Raw genomic sequence first — 19,771 nt, forward strand, 5'->3', positions numbered from 1 at the left:
TTCAAAGTTCAGCTACAGCCAGTCTTTCACTGGATTTAGGTGAGCTTTGGATCAAGCCCTTAGTAATAGTTCACCCACATTTCTACTTGTCTTAATTAAAAGAAGGATAAATGGCCAAGGCGCCAGGATAATCTTTTGAAAGTGCCATAGGATTCTTACTTTTTTATTAGAGACAGGCAACAAGGACCTCAGTTTAATATTCCATCTTGTAGAATGCAGCTCCTACTAATGCAACATGTTCCTGTAAATCATAGTGTAAAGCTAGATCCTTCCAGCCCACAAGATAGAATGTCATCTCTTGATCGGTGCTAATACTTGAATATTCTATTTACCTCTCCTTTGTTTTGTTCTGAAAGTGGATTTATTTTTTTTTCCTTTACTTTCACTTATTTGAATGTACATTTTACCAAAAAAGAACAAAACATTACGGGAATAAAAAGCATCCAAATTTATAAACAATACCACATGGTTGGTCTGCTGGATAAAGAGCTGGATCAGGGACTGGCCTCCTATCTAAGCCATAGAATTCCTGTCTGACCTGTGGCTAGTCACTGTACCTCCATTTCCTGATACACATAGGGATGATAAGGATTGTGAGGTTGAACCATTAATGGTTCTGGGGCACTCCTATTAAAATATAAGAGCCTAGGTAGGTGATACTGTCTTGCACCTAGGTCCAATAGAATAATTTTCTTCTCTGATAGAAACATGTTCATAACTGGACTGGATCACCTACCTTGTCATCTCTTCCCTAGTCTCAAACAATTCCTTTTTCTTACCATTCAAAAAGGGTTCAAGATAAAGTTTATGTGCAAGCATAGAGTAGTAATGTTTCTCTTACTATCTTGTGTTAACAAAATATTAACTGGTTAGTCCTGAAAGTATACTATGAGCTTTGTAAATATTGCTTCAGATTCCCAAAGTAATTTGGGAAATGTAACTAGAATGAAGTAAATTGGCCTTAATTTAAAGAAAATGAAATCCCTAGAGTAAAGTTTGGACAGGAAAAAAACTAATTCTTAGGATCGCTAATTCTTATGGAAAGTCCTTGGTTGAAGTAACTATATGGGGAAATAAGGAAGTACTTTTGCCAAAAAAGACAGAGAGACAGAAAGGAAAAAAAAATCAACTATAACAAATAAAAAGGAAATCTGCAATAGCATAATGGATAGTGCTAATCAAAGATGGTGCTAATCAAATCAACATAAAATATTGTTATTTCCTGAATAACAAACAATGAAGAAATCAAATTAGGATGACCTAAACCCATTGTGAAAAGGGCAGCACTATTAGAATGGAATACTGATGGTTCATAAATGTTACTTATTTATAGTACTTGAGCTGATGAGAAATTGTATACAACATACACACACTATTAGACCATTGTTATTATAAGTGGACAGAGTTCCAAGGTTACATTTATAGAATGTTCATGTGTTATCTTTTCCCCTAATGTTGCTAATCATATATTTCTGAACAAGGCTGATTAGTTAGGCAACATTTTACCTATTTAAATCACCACCACTCCTCTGTTCCACAGTAACCAAGTGCTTTGGGCAATAATAAAATGTGAGTAATGACCCCTTTCATTTCAACACTGTAAGCAAGAGGCAGAAACACTCACTGTTTATGAGAAAATTGTGATTGGTGGAATGAATAAGTGGTAATTGCTCTGCATTAAGTAAACAAAGGAAACTATCATATATTAATGCACTCTCAGTTTTATTACAGCTCAGTCAGATATTCTAATCAACTGTGACATGAACTGAATGAATTGGCTGCACCCAAAGGTGCTGTTTATTAATTTATCTTAACAAATAATGATAGTGTGTCAAAGTAAATTATGTTGCTTCAAATGCTGCATGTCTTTGTATTGAAACACCACCAGTGAGAGAGTTTTGTTCATTTTCCCTTTTCAGAATCAGAAGCACTGAAATAGCCATGTGTTGGGTTTGTGTTTCACCTTTTTTCTGCAATACAGCTTAATCAAGAGACAAGTGAACATACAGACACAATATATGCACTCACACACATGCACACCACCTGTGTCTGTATTTCCTAGCCATCCACCCAGTTTGCACCATCCTTTGCTGCTGAAATGAGATACTTAAATTCCTTGTAAATTGCTAACGTTGTGACTATCCTCTATTGTTGTTACCATAAGGTGTCTGTACACATGCTCCAGTGTGGAGGGAGCATTTTAATTAGAGTAGCTCTTGGGAGTTTTGTTTCTTCAGTGTCTCACATTTCAAAATGGCAGGGGGTGGGGGCACTTTAACTAAAGCATTTACTCACACGTATATTCCTTATTCTTGCAAGAAGTCCTTGGGTCAATGTCAGATGCAAAGTAAAGAAACAACTCCATTGAATTTAATATCACTGTATTTATTCATACCTGAGCTGAAATTGTTTCACTGAAGCTACTTGCATGCAGGAAAGTTGTAAGATTACTTAGGGGCCTGATTTTGCTTTTTTTACCTAGTATAAAGAACTCCATTTACCTCAAGTACCAGGGTAGTGAGAAAATATGATGCTGAAGTACAGAATTGATTAGCTAAAATAGTATAAGCAGAAATAGCTCCCAGATATAGGTGAGTTATAATGGGGGGTGGGGGGAAGTGTGTATGTATGCATATTTGTTAAAGACTATCCTGGACTAGATAGCTGTGACAACTAAGTGATGGAAAACATATCTAAAAATATTTATACTATTTCTTTGCTAACTGGTCATAAAATTTGTACTATTTAATGATTTCATAAACTGACACAGATCATAGCATAATCTCTTTTAGCAGTACACCAGCTTACCAGTCTAAGAAATATTTTTACTTACAGTCTGCAAACTTTTTTACTGACCTATGTTATTAGTGTCAGTAAAGAAACCAATTATTGGGATGGCAACCCTGTATGACTGCAATAATCATCTCGTACCCTACTACCACCAACTGCACCCCACATCATGTTGTATCTGCCAACCCGGCCCCATAGCAAAGGTAAGGTGGTGGGTGGGATAATTATGCTGAACACTGAAGAGCAAAAAGGCAGGGATGAGATGGAATCTTATTTTCCATGTCTTTTTGCATATAGGTGCATATATGAGCTTGGCTGCTGTACCTGAGGGATGGGTTCACAGTGTGCTAATGAAGCATCCAACCAGAGTAGTGTCCACATGTTGGGGAAGAGTTTTGGTGCACCATTTGTACCCTGTAAGCAGAGCAGATTTAGGTTAGACTTCAGGAAGAACTTCTTTATGGTGAGGGTTGCCAGAATCTGGAAGGGGCTTCCAAGGGAGGTGGTGCTCTCCTCTACCTTGGTAGTCTTCAAGAGGAGGTGAGACATACACCCGGCTGGAGTTGTCTAACCCCAGTGCTCTTTCCTGCCCAGGGCAGGGGTTTAGACTCAATGATCTGCTAAGGTCGCTTCTGACCCAAACATCTATGAATCTATGATGTAGTGAGTAGGAGAATATTTTAGTTAAGCATGAACTTTTAATCTCAATGAGGTAATGGAATAAATGCCAGCTATGAGCATACATAGCATGGATATCAGGAGTGGCAAGAGAATGAGCATGATTGACGAGTGTGTGTTAGCTCCACTCCTAAGGTGACTGAAGGTATGATTGGTTAATCTGTGAAAGAAGTATCAGTTTGAAAGATTGACATGTTATCGACAGGTATGTGAGTGATGGGATTGGTCAGCCATACTAGGGTGATTTAGGCTTTTAAAAAGAGGTTGCTGACCAGAGTTCAGCAACTTGCTTTCTGCTTAGTTGTCATGTGTGTTTGACATGAGGACTAGTCACAATGTATCTTGGCAGTTCTTCAGCACTGGGAATTGCTCTAGAGCATTTTGAAGGGCTATGAGATTTAGCACTTACACTTTAGGTACTTACACTTTAGGTACAGTATCACCTCTCCCTTTCTAGGCAAGGGAACCTAGCTCCTGCCCTATCTGGGGAAACTCATCTGGGAAAGGTCTAGTTGATCATGAGAGAAAGTGACATGTGGAATGTTTGAGTACCCATAACTAAAGATCGTTAATACTTTTTGTGTGAGTTTGGTAATTAGTGATTCCATAAGTTTTCCTTGTGAGGAGTATTTGTGTGTACAGTGGTCAAGAGGTGTGAGAGTTGAAAGACAGAAACTTTGGTTGTGAAAGGGTTAAGGAGTATAGCTTGTCTGAGTCTGTGCCTGTGAGTTTGTAAGCAGGCGCTGGGGTTGTAAATGATAGAGTTTGCTTACTTGTCAGCACTTACAGTGGTGCAGGGCTCCCTGTTGTGCTCTCTGTTTGTTATTTAGTTCTGATATATGTTTATATGTAAATATTCTTGTATATGCTAATAATTGTGGTCCTTTCTCCTTGAAGTTTTAACTCATTACACACAGTTTCCAATTGTTATTTGTGCTTTGTGCTGATTTTCTACAATACATATATTATTAGTGTTCTTTATCTGTTTGTCTTCTGAGTGGTTAATTGTGTTTCTAAATATCTCTACAAAAAGTTAACCAGGTATCCCACCACAACATTCATTTGTTGGATCAGTGAGCTAATCCATAGAGTGATTCAGCTACTAACCTTCTGATTCATACATAGTGCATCAAGGCACTTTGGAATCCATCCCAGTATATATGTATCTGTTTTGAGATTGGATCTCATTTCCGTACCGGGATTGACTCAGTCTGAGGTTCAGCAGTTAACATGCCAGGCAGTTCCTGGTGCCCTGTTTACTCCCCCATCCTACTACCTGATACACTTCTGTGCAAAGAGCCATGCACAATAAATCCACTCACTCACCTCAACCCCTCCTCCACTATGGACCATGGGCTGAACCCACCTGGGTCCCTATAGCCAGGCTGCACAGGGCTGCCTCTGCCATGGAGAAGACTCCTAGGGAGAAGGGGGCCATAATCCTCTAAGACCCTCTCCCTACCCTAGTTACACTACTGTTAATCCCCAATGCCCCAGGTGGTGCTACTGTGCTCAATCTGTCCTTCAAACTTGCCTGCAAGCTTCTTTCCTTTCTTTTTATTATGCTTAATTTTTATGAAGGGTTTACTTCTTTTACAGACTTTATAGACAGGCATCTTTAGCCTGTTTTTTCTAAAGACAATCCATACATTTTCAGACAGCTGACAGCCCTGGTATTACATAAAGGCTGTGTTTGGAAAACTCAAATGTAAAACAGCCAACTATTATATCTAATGGACATTATGATCTGCAACATATTTGTGTCCCCATGAAGATTCTCCTCTAGGCTCTTGAAATCCTACTGCCTTAGAAACAGAGTAACTTCTCCCCTGTAAAAAAAACAATTCCACTACTTCTTCAAAGTTGATTCAAAGTTCAAGTAATGTGGCGACTTCAACTAGTTTCAACCTAACTTCTTCCCTTCTTAAGTTTTCTGTCTCCTTTGGTTTAACAATAGTAGACAGTGGGTATGTCTACACGGGCATTTGATCCTGGACCAATTTACTTACGAGTAAACTACTCATGAGTAAGTGCTCCTGGGCAGATGTCTACATGTGCAGAAGTGTGCTTCCTGCTGCCCTGTTGCCCTGCAATGGGCCCATAACAATAGGGGAAACTCAAAGCTCCAGTTGCATCTTTTCAAGGCAGCACTGCTCCCTGCCCAGCCACTTTTCTGGCTGGAAGTAGCATGCAGAGTCTGGGGCCAACATGCACCTGCTCTCTCACCACAGCCTCTGTCACCTTGTGCTGTGCCTGCTTCAGCCCCTGCCCCTGCCCCTGGCAACAACACCCTGCACCCTGGCTCCTGCTGGCCATAGTGTTGGCCCTGCTGGCCCAAGTGGGCCCTTACCACTGAGGCCCCGGAGGAGCTGCATACTTCCCAACAGGGGCCAGGGTACCAGGTGTAAGAGGCATTGCCTAACCACCTCCTCCTGCACTCCCCACTCTAGCCCACTTAGCCACCCATAGACCCCCCGCTCCACCACCCACCCCAGCACCACGCTTACTGTGGACAGTTCTCAAAAAAGCAGTTCATTGTCTTCACAACAACAAAGCCCCCTTCTCCCCTCACTCCCTAACACCAGAGCCCCCCCTACAACTACCCAACTCAGCCACCATCCACAACACACCCTCTTCCCCAGGTGAACTATTTACAAGTAAAGTGCTGTGGTTGCATGCATGCCCTCTCAGGGCAGGTGGTCCTGGGGTGAGGGCACCTAGAAGGCAGAGCCCGGGCACAGGCAGCCAACACCCTGGGCTCTGGCATGGGTCTGCATGCCATGGTGAGCTTGATGGGAGGGGCTCACTCAATGGCAATAGTGGCCATTCCTCCTGCAGCATGTGTGGCTCTCCTAACAGTAATAAGTGGTCAGGGCCAGCAGAGTGAGCGCATGTTCCTGGCTCTGCTGCAGGCAGCTACAACTCTTCACCCACAAGGAACCAGGGTAAGTTACAGGCCTAAGCCCAAGTGGGGGACCTGAGTGGTGAGGTACCTAGGGCAGGATGAAGAGCACTGGACCTCTGCCCAGAAGCAAGTGGGTCCTGCTGCTGGGTGATGGGCATCTGCCATGCAGAAGGCAGGGTTAGAGTCAGGGACCAGGCAGTGGATGGTACAAAGATGACCACCAGGGTCAGACTGGTGTCCAGTACCTGGTTTTCATCCTCCATGGCCTTTAGTGCCCTGGCTATGAGTGCACCCTTCTCCCACAGGGCATCCATGTGGTTCCACTCCAGGGCGAGGAGCTGTGACCTGAATTCCTATTCCACCTGGTCCCACATGATCTCATGGGACATGTCCTCCTCCCACTGAGCATCCTCATGTCCTCTGCCCACCATCTGTCCCACCAGGTGATATAATCTGCCTGCTATGCCGGCATGTTTGCCAGCTGGTCCTTTGAGGCCATCACAAGCTGGTCCAAGAGGAGGATCTGGTCCTGGGTCCACCTTCTGAAGAGCTAGTGCATCTGCAGGGCCCCAGCCATTGGGTGGTGACAACCTGAGGCCACATGCTGGCTGCCAACTGTGGCCTATCCCTGCATACAGCTGCAGGGCCTTCAGAGCCATGAGAAAGTAGCACTTTCTGAAAGTGTGCAACATTTCTGAGATAATATGTTCTGTGCCAGGGACCTGTGTGCTGCCTGACTCAAGACTGGGGGTCAGGTATGCATGGGTCCTCACAGACCATGATAAGTTGGATGGGAAGTCCCTGGCCCAGGCAGCCACTGGCAGAGCCCCTCATCCCTGTTCACTCCCCAGGTTGCTGGGTGCTGGCCACAGACAGCCCACCTCCCTGACCCCCTTCCTAAGCCAGGCCAGGCCCAATTCCTGGCAGCACCTGCTGCCATGGCTGCAGACCCCACTGCCCCCACTTCTCCTCCTGCAGTCCAGCCAGTCTCCTGTGCTGCCACCAACCCCATAGCACTTGGGCTCAGGGGGTACAGGGCTCCTAGATGACTAGGATGCAGAACTGCCTGTACCCCTGCCCTTCCCACAGCGGCCCTCTCTGCGGAAGGCCCCCGGGGCCAGTCCCCCACGTGCCACTGCTGCATCACAAGAATGCTCTTTCTGCATGTGTCCCGGGTGCTGTGTTAGTTGTTTGTGAGCTGTTTGCAATCTGTTTGGGACCAAGAGGTGCCCAATCCACTATGCCCTGCTACTGCTGATGGCCATGGTGCCCTCAGACCTGCACACCTGGCATGAAACCCTGAGGTTTCACAGAGTTGGGGGCAAGCCTAAGCTGCCCTGCAACTTCTGCCACTACCTAGATGGCTGCCTGTGGCTGTGCTACATGTCCTTTCCCCGCTGCAGCTGAGGAGGACATTGCCCTGGGCATTGATGCATTCCTTAGCATGTGAGAGGCCTGTGCCTGCCTGGCTCTGGGGGCATGGGCTGCTCAATAAAGTTTTTCACTGTCTCCTGCCTCCCTGTGTGCTGTGGGGACAGAACCTTGGGGCCAGGAGAGTGAAGCCAGGCTGGGTGGGGGGATTGGGGGCATGGCCAGGGCCAAGAGGCCCATTGCCACCTCTCTGAGACTCTGCACAGCTGTCCCTGTCCTGCCAGGCCTGGGCAGATGCTTTCAGTGCCAAGTGCAGGGGTACCATGCAGGATTAGCAGCTTCATGGTGAGGCAATACCCTGAAGAACCTGCAGGGTCTAAGCAGGATGTGGAGGTTTGGTTGCAATCAGCTGGAGCTAGCCCCGTTGGCCAGGAGCTGGCTGCATCTGGGTCTGGGTGCTGGCAGGCTTGGCAGCAGCTTGAAGCACCTTCAAGGCTGGATGGTGCAGCCCTGGCAGCCACATGGCAGTGCTCTGCTCTTCTGGGCTGTTCCCAACCAGTTGGCAGTGAGTCTGATGCTGAGCTCATCATTGAGATCAGACCCATGGTTATGTAACTTCAGAAGCAGGCTATTACAGTATAACAATGTCTCAAGCTATCACACAAACCTCTTTTCCAAATCAAAAAAGTTTGGAGAGTTTTGTAAAAAAAAAAAAAGAGAGAGAGAAGTAGGTCTTTCTGGTCCATGGTCTGTGGAAGGTTTCTGTTCTGGGCTAGCTGAATTTAAAAGGACATCAACTCCAATAACCATGACACTGTTGACATCTTCCACTTTGCAAAGGAAGTTCTCATTCTATTAACTACAATCCAGGATTATCACAACCTTCTTGAATTGAGAACTACAAACTTGAGTGACATGAGAAAACATCATTTGATTATAGTTCAATGTATTAAGTTTGCGCTGTATAGGCTGGAAAATTATCAAAGTTGCGAGTTGAAAATAGGGCCAGTAATAAATGGGGCCTGAAAAAAAATTACTGCATTGTTTTTTCCCCACTGTTGATCATTAGTTCATATGATAAAAATCAAGCTTAAGAAGTCAAACATTTAATTGGATCATATTTTTTTCTTCTGGCACTAAATATGTAAGGTCCTAGTCACAGCAAGAATTGAGTATCATATTATCCCTTCCCAAAACTGGGGCATAATCGTGGCCTCCACTCTCATCTTAACCTCCCTGCCTCCTTACTAATGTGTAAGTCTATACTGTGATCAAAATGTGCAATTGCAGCTCGTATAGATATATTCAAGATATTTTTAAACTAGCTACTTTGGGTGCTGGTAACAATTTAGCCATACTGGCATGTACTTCAGTTAATCAGTACTTACCTAGTACTATACCTGCTTGTGCAGCCTGCATTGAGGTCTATGCTGAAGCAGGTAGATTGCTACTAGTATTCATCCTAAATATTTGAAAGCTTGTCTACATAAGTGGCAGTTAGCTTTTGGCTTGACATGTATACATTCTGCAAAAATTCCCTTGACCAAGTTCCCTTGTAGATTCTGGATAGCCACACTGCAGGATTGTTCTTTTTCCTGGACCTCACCAGGAAGTGTAATTTACGGTGTTTGGGATATATGTAGATAACATCTCGGTAAATCTTCTCAAACTTGCAAAATGACTCATTACTTTGTACATGCCTACAAGCAAAGAACCTAGGATGTACTGGGTACCAAATATCTTGTAGCTAAAGTGACTTTGGAGATCATGATTCTAGGTACTGTCTGGTTTACAGCTTCTCTAGAAAGAGCTGTTTCTCAGGTGGAATTTTTCAGATTGTAATGTGCTGCTTCTTTCATAGAAAGGCTGGCATAGTTCAATCTCAGCAGGTGAGCTGATTCAAACTGCAGATGTTCAGTTTAGAAATGGCAAAGAGAACCCAAAACAAAACAAAACAAAACCCAATAACCCAATATTGTTTGATTCAAAACAGTTTTGTATGTTTAAGCAATTGTTTGTTCATTACTTCATGTTGTTTAAAAAAGGTCTTTGGGAGAGAAGCAGACACAGCAGAGCTAAGTAGCAGATGGATCAAAAACTTGTGTAAAACTCCATATGTAAATAAAAACAAGATATAAGAGAGATTTTTGGGTATTCAATAGATGAGACATGCAATAAGAACCTGATAATGGAAAAATAAGATTGTTCAAAAGGGTTGTTACCACCTGTGAATTGCAGATCTTAGCAAGTATCAGGTATATCATAATGAACTGTGAAGTCATTGTCTGGGTTAAGTGACACAGGCCAGCTGGGCACTGTGAGTGTATCAGTTTTATCACAGGCCAACTGGGCTGTTTGATTCAGTTTCAGATCAAGGAGGCAAAGTTAGGAGTGAAGCAAAGGCAAAATTATTATAGCTTGCACACACACACACAATAATCAACAGAAAGATAACTGCGATAAGCAGATAATGCAGTATTAAAGAGCTAATAGTAAATAATAAGAACACATAATAACAACAGATAGATCAGTTCTGCCGCAGTCCAACTGGGCTGCGAGGGTATAAGCCACTGGGCTGTTCAAAACAACAGACAGACAGAGATGGGTTGGCAACTTATTGATAGTCCCTTAATGCCAAGTGATTCCGGCAAAGTCATGCATCCCTGATCGACGCTGTCAGAGGGATTACTGGGGAAGGTCCCTTGATCAGGATCTGATCCTCACTCAAACCAGGAGTCTGGGATCTGGGCATAGACCAGAAAAGACAGCTCTGTTCCCTCCTTCCTGCTGGTTACCTGATGCACATGCTTTTTATACCTAGTTTTATGTTAATCTGTTGGCTTCAGAGCCACTCATAGTGTTGCCCTATAGCTGTTACCCTATGGAATTGAAAGGTGTTAAAATTATTATAAAAGGTTACTACCCAGACTAGGGTTTATCCAATAAGCAAATTATGATTCAGCACCTTTAGGTTTGAAATTGACATTGCTCTGCCTAAGTTCCAACCCCTTTAGGCTTCATTTGAATATGCTTTCTTGGGATATGTTTTCTTGGAATGTGTTGGGTGTGCCAGGCAGTTAGATCCAGTTTTATCATCAAGGCTGAACCCTGAGCAAAAAGCTGTTAGGTCTCCTAATCTTACAGCTACAGCTTTGCCTATGGGACCCAGTCAGTTTCATGAACAGTTAATTTTATCATTTTGGTTAAACTTATGACAGACAAGTTACATTTGCTGTTTACAAACTTACAAGCTTTATATTAACTAATATTACCTGTTTAGGCAAAATACCAAATGCCTCCAAGAAGCACATAGTTATTGTTTATTAATCACTCTGGTTCTGGCTGTTAAAGTTAAGACAGTTGGTAACAGTGGGTGTGCATACACATGTAATTAATGCTATTTGGCTTTACTGCTCATTAATTTACTGCCCTGGGACTGCATCTACATGTGCAGCATAGTGAGAGCAGATTTGCTCCTTATGGGCACATCCACATGTGCATGGACATTTGGTTCCCCAGAGACAAGTAGGTGTCCTTGCACTGCCACTTCTTGTCCTCAGCGAACATCTGTGCTATGCACACTTTGGCACACAGGAAGCAGCCCCATGTGGCATAAGGGAGGCTGAGCCCAGCACTGTTCTGGCCCCAGCAGCCTTATCTAGGCTCCTGGGGGCCTTCTGGAGCTGCAGACATGGAGATCCAGGGCAAAAAAAAAAAAAACACGCTGAAAAAAAAATGGAGCAGCACATGCTCAGGCAGTGTTCCCTTGCAGCATGGAGAACTCCAGACTGTGCAATATGTGGTGCTGAAAATGTGATTGAAGCGCCACATACTGCAGGACCATGCTTATCTGGATGTGTCCTATGGGAATAGGCTTCTCTGGGCCTCCTTCTGCCTTGCTCCACCTCCCTGAAGCGGACAGGAGGAGCTGGACACTCTAGCTGCAGCTGCCCATATGCCAGGCCCACTCTTTAAAAGCAAACCCCGTTCAGTGTTCCCTGGCCAACAGCTTTTCTGCCTGGAGCAGTCTGCAGCCTGTTGACACAGACCTCTATGACATCATTTGCAGAGTCTGTGCCCAGTCTTCGATGGCTGCTCTGCCCCCAGGCCCCAGCACTGATGACCCACACTGCATATCCTTCTGTTTGCTGCCATTCTCACCATGCTTCATCACCACGGTGACCGCCACTTGGCCCAGGTTAGTATCAGCCCTGTCTGCTCCCCTGTGCTGCACAGCATGTGGCCAGGCCCCCAGCTGTGGCTCCCTGCCCCCAGGCTGATGCTGTCCGTCCCCTAGGCCACCACCCAGATACCAGCAGGGACATCAAGGATGCCCACATGGATGCTGCCACCAGTGCTATCTGCAAGCTCCTGGGGCTCCAGCCCTGCTGCATGTGGCCCTACCTTGCCAGCCAGGACTAGTGGCTACATTTCATCCAATTGACTTGGCACAATGAGCAGTGGCTGAACTACTTCCAGATGACCCAGGACACGTTCCAGGAGCTACTCAATCAGCTGTGCCTACACCTGGAGCAGCATCCCACCACCATGCAGCCTGTCCCCTCTGTGGAAACCTGGCTGGCCCTTGCCCTCCTCAAGCTCAGGATGCCCACCAGCCTGCACCCTTCAGGGTTAGAAAAGTGAATTCAGTGAAGACACTTTCCTGGAGTGCTGGGCCATACCATGCTCTGGGTCCATGACCCTCTGGAGGTGGAGGTGGGATTCTGTGCTCTTGGCTTCCTACAGTGACCTGGAGAGAACCCACATCCCCATCACCTGCCACCCCAGCGGGACCACCCATTCTACAGCTGGGAAGGCTTCCATTTGGTCATGGTTCAGGCTGTGATGAACCATCACTAACATCAATGCCGGCTGGACAGGCAGCACCCACAGTGCCCACGACTTCCAGAACTACACCCTGCCAGCCCTGGTGGGGATTGGGCAATTTGCAACTAGTGTTCCAGACCTCCATCTGGGTGACGTGACTGTCCCTCCCCTCCTCATCAGGGACCTCTCCTACCCATTCCTGACCTGGTTCATGTGGCCCTACACTGGCCAGCTCAACCCATGCCAGTTAAATTTCAACAGGTGCTTGGCCAGACCCACATGTGGCCCTGCTGTGGCCAGCTCCTGTAGGCAGTCACCTAACACAGATGGAGGTATGGAACACTTGACATGCAGCCAATAGTTGTGGCTGGCATGGTGGGATTACAGGCCTCAAGAGGCTATTGGAGGCTCAGGAGCAGCAGGCTGCTGTGACACAGAAGAGGACTGCCAAGTGCTGGACACCACCCTGGCCCTGGAGGTCACATTCATGCCAATCACTGCCCAGCCCCTAGCTATTTTCCCACCTGCCCTCTGGCAGCCACCCAGAACAAGCCCCCACAGTGGGCTTGAGATGAGATGCATTGGCACAACCAGTGGCCAGGTACCCCTCCCCTTGCACCTGCTTCAGACCCCCTGGCAGACAGCCCCCCTGCCTGAACCCGCCCCCCCCCCCACTCAGTCAGGTTCCATGTGCAGCTGTCATGGCTACTCTAGACCCACTCCCCTGCTTCTCCTCATGCAGGCCAGGCAGTCTGCTTCCATGGCACTAGGGCTGTGCTGGCCTCAGGAAACAAGGGACTTCTGGCTGTTGGGTTCACATTGCTGGTGATGCCCCCACCCTCCCTTGGGTGGTCCTCCCTGGAAAGGTTGCCTGGGACAGCCCCTCCCTCCCCATGTGGCCTGTGCCCTACACCTGGAGCATATCCCTAGTGAGAGTCCCCTGGGTGCATCATGATGAGCTTTTTTAATGTACAGAGTGAAGCCCAACCACTGCACCCTGCAGCTGATGATAACCATAGTGTCCCAGATGCACCTGAGAAACTGGTGTGGGACCCAGAACTTCAGCAGTGCCCCAGGCAATCCCATGATACCTTACAATGTACAATGCCACATGGAGGGGTATCTGTCCCTATGCTATGAGCCTCTGCACCCTGCAGCCAAGGGTGAGATCACTGCAGGCATCAGTGAGTTTCTCTGCATGGGAGAGGCCTGAGGCTGCCTATCTGGGTGGAGCGGGGAGGGTGAGAACATGCGGCCACGTCTTTGCTTTTCCCCTCACTGGCCTTCCTCCCAGTGCAGGGCTCAGCAGCAGGACATGGCAGCCATCCCTGGTGGCCCAAATCTGTCCCTGCAGCAGCAATGATGTATGGCTCTTGCCAGCACCCAGGAGCCAGTGGCCTACCTGAGCCTCACAGATGTAGCTATTGGAGCACTTGCCCCAGACAACCTAGCTCTGGACCTCAGCATCACCCCACAGTGCAACAAAGTCTGTGGTCTCTTCCTGGGACCAGTTGGGGCCCTGGGACATGGTGTGTGGCATCAGAAATGCCAGCCTGTCTTGCTTGATGGCCCTCAGGGGCTCTGGCTGAGAGTTTGGGTGCTGCTGGGCCTGGGAATGGTCCTGCAACACAGGGGTATGGTTCACGAGACTCAGTCAGGTAGTGGGGCTGCTCCCGCGGCCCATTGCCAGGGTTTATAAAGCTACTGTGGCCAGCATGGGGCCATTGCTGTAGGACCCAATGGCCAGAGACAAGCATCAGGTGACAGAGGCCCTGGGGTCACAGCAGAGTTTTAAAGGCCAGTCTGAGGCAGGCAAAGAGCCATTCCAGCCCCAGGGCTAGAAAAAATCTGAGCCCTATTCCCCTGGGACAAGACCAACAGGGATTAAATTTGCATTTGTTCAGTGTCTACAGATGCATTACTCCACAGTAACTACGATGCAGTTAATTTACTGCCTGATTTTGCAGGTAGTAAAGTAACCGCTAAGTAGTCTAAGTTATTGTGCATTATCTGCCTTAATATGTAGACAGTGAAGCTTTACTGAGAAGTAAATTAGTCTACTGTGCAGTACAATATCTCATGTAGATGCTCCCAGTGTCCACTACTGTAGAGTTTAAGAAGTGAATTATTAGAATAACTTAAACCAAACCAAGCATTGAAAAAAATCACAATAAGAGAACAGGTTCTCATTCATTTCGAAATACCTGATTTCTGAAGATGCTACATAAGTTCCATTCTGGTAATTCGGTGTTGGGTGCATTATCTCGTGCCATTTCTGGAACTTAGCCAAACTTTCAAACCTTAAACATCATGCCATAAAAGGAACACCAACTTGCTGTTCCAAGCTGGAATAAATGATAATTCATTTTGGAATGTAATTCTTAGATCACATTCACAAATGTTTATATCTAACTAAGGACTGAAGTGATTTGTTGAATAAGGATTATAAAACAATGTTATTAATGTTAAAATATTAATCTTAACTTGATCAAAGTTTCTTGGTTCATCTCCTCCTTCCCACCACCCCTAGATATTTGCCTTTCAATGATCTTACTTTTGGACCAAATCAGGTTAGACTACTTTCAGAAGGGAATTTTATTGGGTCTTCAAGACTTTGAAAAACATCCTGGTTCATAGAAAACCACATATTGACATTCCATTTAAATTGGCATTACCATTTTTTTTTAGTATGGTCCAGCTCTTTACCAAGTACAGTAAACTCTTAGGGCACATCACACATGCCCAATAACCACTCCAATGCATGCTAATTAACACTCAATTAACACATTCTGCTGGTGTGTGCTAATTAGCTTGCTTCAGAAGCCTTGGCATCACATGTATTCAGGGTCCGCACACTTCAAAATAGGGGTGAGGGTGCTTTAACTAAAGCTTATTGAACAAAGATGTGCTAGGCCACACTGTGCTTTGGATCCATGACCCCTTGGAGGTGGAGGTGGGATTCCATGCCCTTGGCTTCCTGCAGTTCAGCAGGGACCTGGACAGGACCCACATCCCCATCACCTGCCTGACCCTGCAGGACCACCCATACTGCAGCCAGCAAGGCTTCCATTAGGCCATGCTTCAGGCTGTGGTAGACCACTGGGGTGCTTTCACTAATGTCAGCATCAGCTGAACATCAAACAAGCTTTAATTAAAGCACCCCCATTACCATTTTGAAGTGTAGGATGCTGAATATACGAGATGCTGCAGGTGCTTTAATTAGAGCAGCTTGTGAAAGCTGCTCTAATTAAAGTGCCCCCTTTCCCACCCTGGAGCATGTGTAAAGGCACCCTTATTTAATAGTTTCTTGCATTAGTAGATATTTCAATCTGAACCAGTCAATGGCTGAATTTGTATTTAGGCAGAAGAGGGGCACCAGATCAAGAATTTAAATTGTTTAGTGTCAGCATCTGATCTGAAGGTTATTATGTTACTCTGTCATAACTCAGCACAACTGCCATATGAATAGAAGCCTGAATCTTCATTTCAAATTTAATTGAGCTTTGACTTTGAATTCTATGGACATGTGTTGAGTTTAATAACCATTCAAATACATGTTCAGATTGAATGACCAAGTCAATTATTTCTCCAAAAGTACTTATTAGGATGGTGTTAAAGGCATACAAGTGGTAATGAAAACATACTCATGAATATGCTGCTTGTTTCCAAAATTAATTACTGTCAAGCATGAATTTTGTTAAATAATTATTCCTAGATTTTGAGATGCACTTCTAGCACTGAAGCAAATGAAAACTATAGCACTGAAAGTATCTGAGTGAACAAATGAGCTTGAATTACAATGCTATCTGAACCACTATTGCATTCTCAAACCATTGCACATATGGCTTAATTGGGAAGCCGAACAATGGATGTTTCCTGTAATACATGGTGTTAGTGACTCAATACATCATATTCCTATTTTTGAACCAGCATGTGACTAATTCCCATGTGATGCAGCTAGCAGGTAAGGAGAGGAAGGGGCAGGGATGGAGGGGTGGGAAGGAGAGAATAGTGTGCAACATTGTATTTCTGGAAGGTTATTGTCATACAACCAATTATTTAGTTGTGCAAAGGCCATACAAAATCTAGGAATTAAACTGCCTGATTATTAAAGGTTCTGAGTATAAGTGATTCCTATTGATTGAAATTATACTTAGAGAATCACTACTGTTTGGGTGTACTTGTATGTTCATTAATGCGTTTTTGCTACTGTGCATTAAATTTAGTGCCTCTAATGTGAGGTACTAACAAAATGTGCATTAGGCTACCTTAAAGCAGGGTAGTGAAAGCACACTCTTTTTTAGTACTGCTTAATGCACAGTAGCCTAATATTACTGTGTATTAGTGTATTAGATATCCAGGTTGTAGTCATATTGGTCCAGAGTCAAAAGTTTTCAAATATCTAGTTGGTCTAATAAAAGATATTACCTATTCCATGAGTTTTGATTCCTTAGTGTATTAGCACAGTTTTTAGCCATGATGCTTTAACACACAGTAAAACATGCTATTGTGCATTAAAGTGCATGTGTAGATGCACCCTTTAAGTAGCTTACATTGTTGTTCATATTTTTATTTTTCTTCAGCAAAAATATATTAAATATAAATGTGTTACTAGATGAAATTAGTAAAATGTACGAGTTATAAGAAAAGTCAACTATGTTAAACTCCTTTGATAGGTAGCTTAACAAATCTTGTCATAGGGGAAAGGCAGATTTTGTTAGTAATAGATTTGCTAAATGCACTTAATCCAACTATTATCAGGTAACTTGGCCTTCACCCCTTCCTCCTACTCTATTAATCTCCTAACCCTTTTATCTAAGCTCCTTGCACTGAGTAATACCACAGTTTGAAAAGCAAAGGGATGACACCAAAGAGAAACAATAGGCCTATTACTGAGTAAGATAAATGTAGTGGCACTTCTGCTAATCCTAATTTACTTAGAAGTTAGTGAGGATTCCTTTGTCACATCGTCCATCACAGACAGACATTAAAGAGACAAAGAAGTAAGCAATTAAAAACATGTTCTTCATTTCAAGTATTTTGTGATTTCTTATTCAGTTAGGTTCAATTGACTGTTTTGCTCTTCTTGCCAACTATAAAATAATTTGTCAACTTCTTAAGTTAAAATTAGTGTTCCTGAAAGGACAGCCATGACAGATGGAGCATAAGTATAATTTATTTATAGAACAGGCACTTCATGATCAATGGCAATTTAAGTTTCCTTCTGCTACCCCAATATTATATGATTTCCTTTGATCTATGACCATCACATCAAGTGTTAAAATTCTGGTCAGAGGGCTTTTACACAGCACAGTCCACACCTGTAGATTTGCAGCCATAAAAGCCAGCAAGTCATGGGTTTAGCAGGATTTCTAAAAGGATTGAAACATTCTATGTGCACTAATGACAACCATAGCTATACAAGCTAAGATAATAAGTGTAATCAAATTTCATGCTCCAGGGAGTACACAGATTGCTTGCAGGAAACAGGAAAAAATATCTCCACATACTCATCCCTTATGTTGCTTAATGCAACTGGCAAGAGACATAATAGGGCAGGGAAAAGGGTTTCCTTTGAAGCATCAATTATTGTCCATTCCTCATAGCAGTATACATTATAACACAGATGAACCATTTCATAGTGTCTATAAAACAGGCAAAAATTGTGTATACTATTCTTTTCCAAAAAGTGACAAAAGGGAGCTGGATAGAAAGAAATGCTTTGACCAGGATCTATGTTATTTAGAGTAAATTATTGGATTTGCGTCCCTCTTTTTCTTCAGTTTTTACTGTATTTGCTATGCAGTAGTCTATAATCACAGTCCACTGATTCACATATCTGCATATAAATATTCCCTAAGTCAGTTGACCGTTGCCAAATACTCCTTAGACCAGATCTTCAGCTGAGGTAAACCAGCATACCTCTAGCACATGATAGTCGATGGACATGTGTTGCCTTGTATTTTGCTCCATATATTGCTTAATATCCAGGTCAAGTAAATTATAAATTTAAATAGTGGTTTAGGAAAGACAAAACCCTATCAAAAATAAACATATGGATAATTCTAAATTGCTTTAGACTAGTTATGTTTGTTCCTATGTTATTATACACAATAGTTAAACAGATTTTTAAAAATATATTGCATGTTGGGGTTTTTGGGGTCATGAGAGAAGTAGCCATTTGGACCTACAAAAAACTGATCAAGTCTGAAGGAGAGAGTATGGACCACTGGGTAGCTCCCACAAAGAAAACTTGAAAGTACAATGGTGTTCTGAAGTTCATGAGATCCTAGAGCAACAGTGTTTTGGAAAAATAGATCTATTTATGACTAAAAAAATCCAAATGTGTGACATTTGCTATTCAAAAAAGAGTGGTGCCCTTAAGTAGGAGAGAGACAGAAGCTATTCAGAATACTTGATTAACATTCAGGTTGTACCTTTCTGCATCTTGAATTTTATACATCAGACTTAAAAGTCATGGCATTTTAGACCCGGAAAGCTATTATGGGTCATTTCTCTATGTTGTAGGTAATAGTAAAGTTTTATTGGCACATATTTTTAGAACATTTGAATAACTCACTCATGTTTTGCCATCTGTAAGAAGTGTGTCCATCCTAAACTCACATTGACAAAGCTCGTATATGACAAGCTACCCCCATGCAATTTTTCTCATTGATTACATTTTTTGACATTTCAGAAACAGACATTTTTCTGGACCTAGGCAATTCATCTTTAACCATTGCTTTTTGGCTATTTTAAAAAATACTCTGAAAAAGATTTGAACTACCCTTTCTATTTACCATATAAGGGGCCTTGGTTATAAATATGTATGTCAATGTTCTTATTACTAATTTAATATTCACTCTTAAGTATTTATCTCTCTTGACACATGAACAAATGATACAAATGAGAGGCACTTGCACATCCAGAGAATAAAATTATCCTTATATTACTAGAGTATAGATGTGCATATATGGTGCATTATTTTCTTCATATCACCGGTAATCAATATTTCTATAAATGCAAATAAATTTCATGCCAGTAAAGTTCAAGTCCCAGCACACTGGTATTAATTGCCTAAGCCAGACCTTTTTCATAAGGGTAGCTGATAGACACTTACAGCCCTCAAAGCTGAATGATTAAAATGGCAAAGAAGAATTGTGAAAGCATTCAAGGTTATTCACAATGGCAGATGGTGAT

Source organism: Crocodylus siamensis, chromosome 5 (genome assembly GCF_052110815.1).
Source record: "Crocodylus siamensis isolate JL-2025a chromosome 5, ASM5211081v1, whole genome shotgun sequence".
NCBI lineage: Eukaryota > Metazoa > Chordata > Crocodylia > Crocodylidae > Crocodylus > Crocodylus siamensis.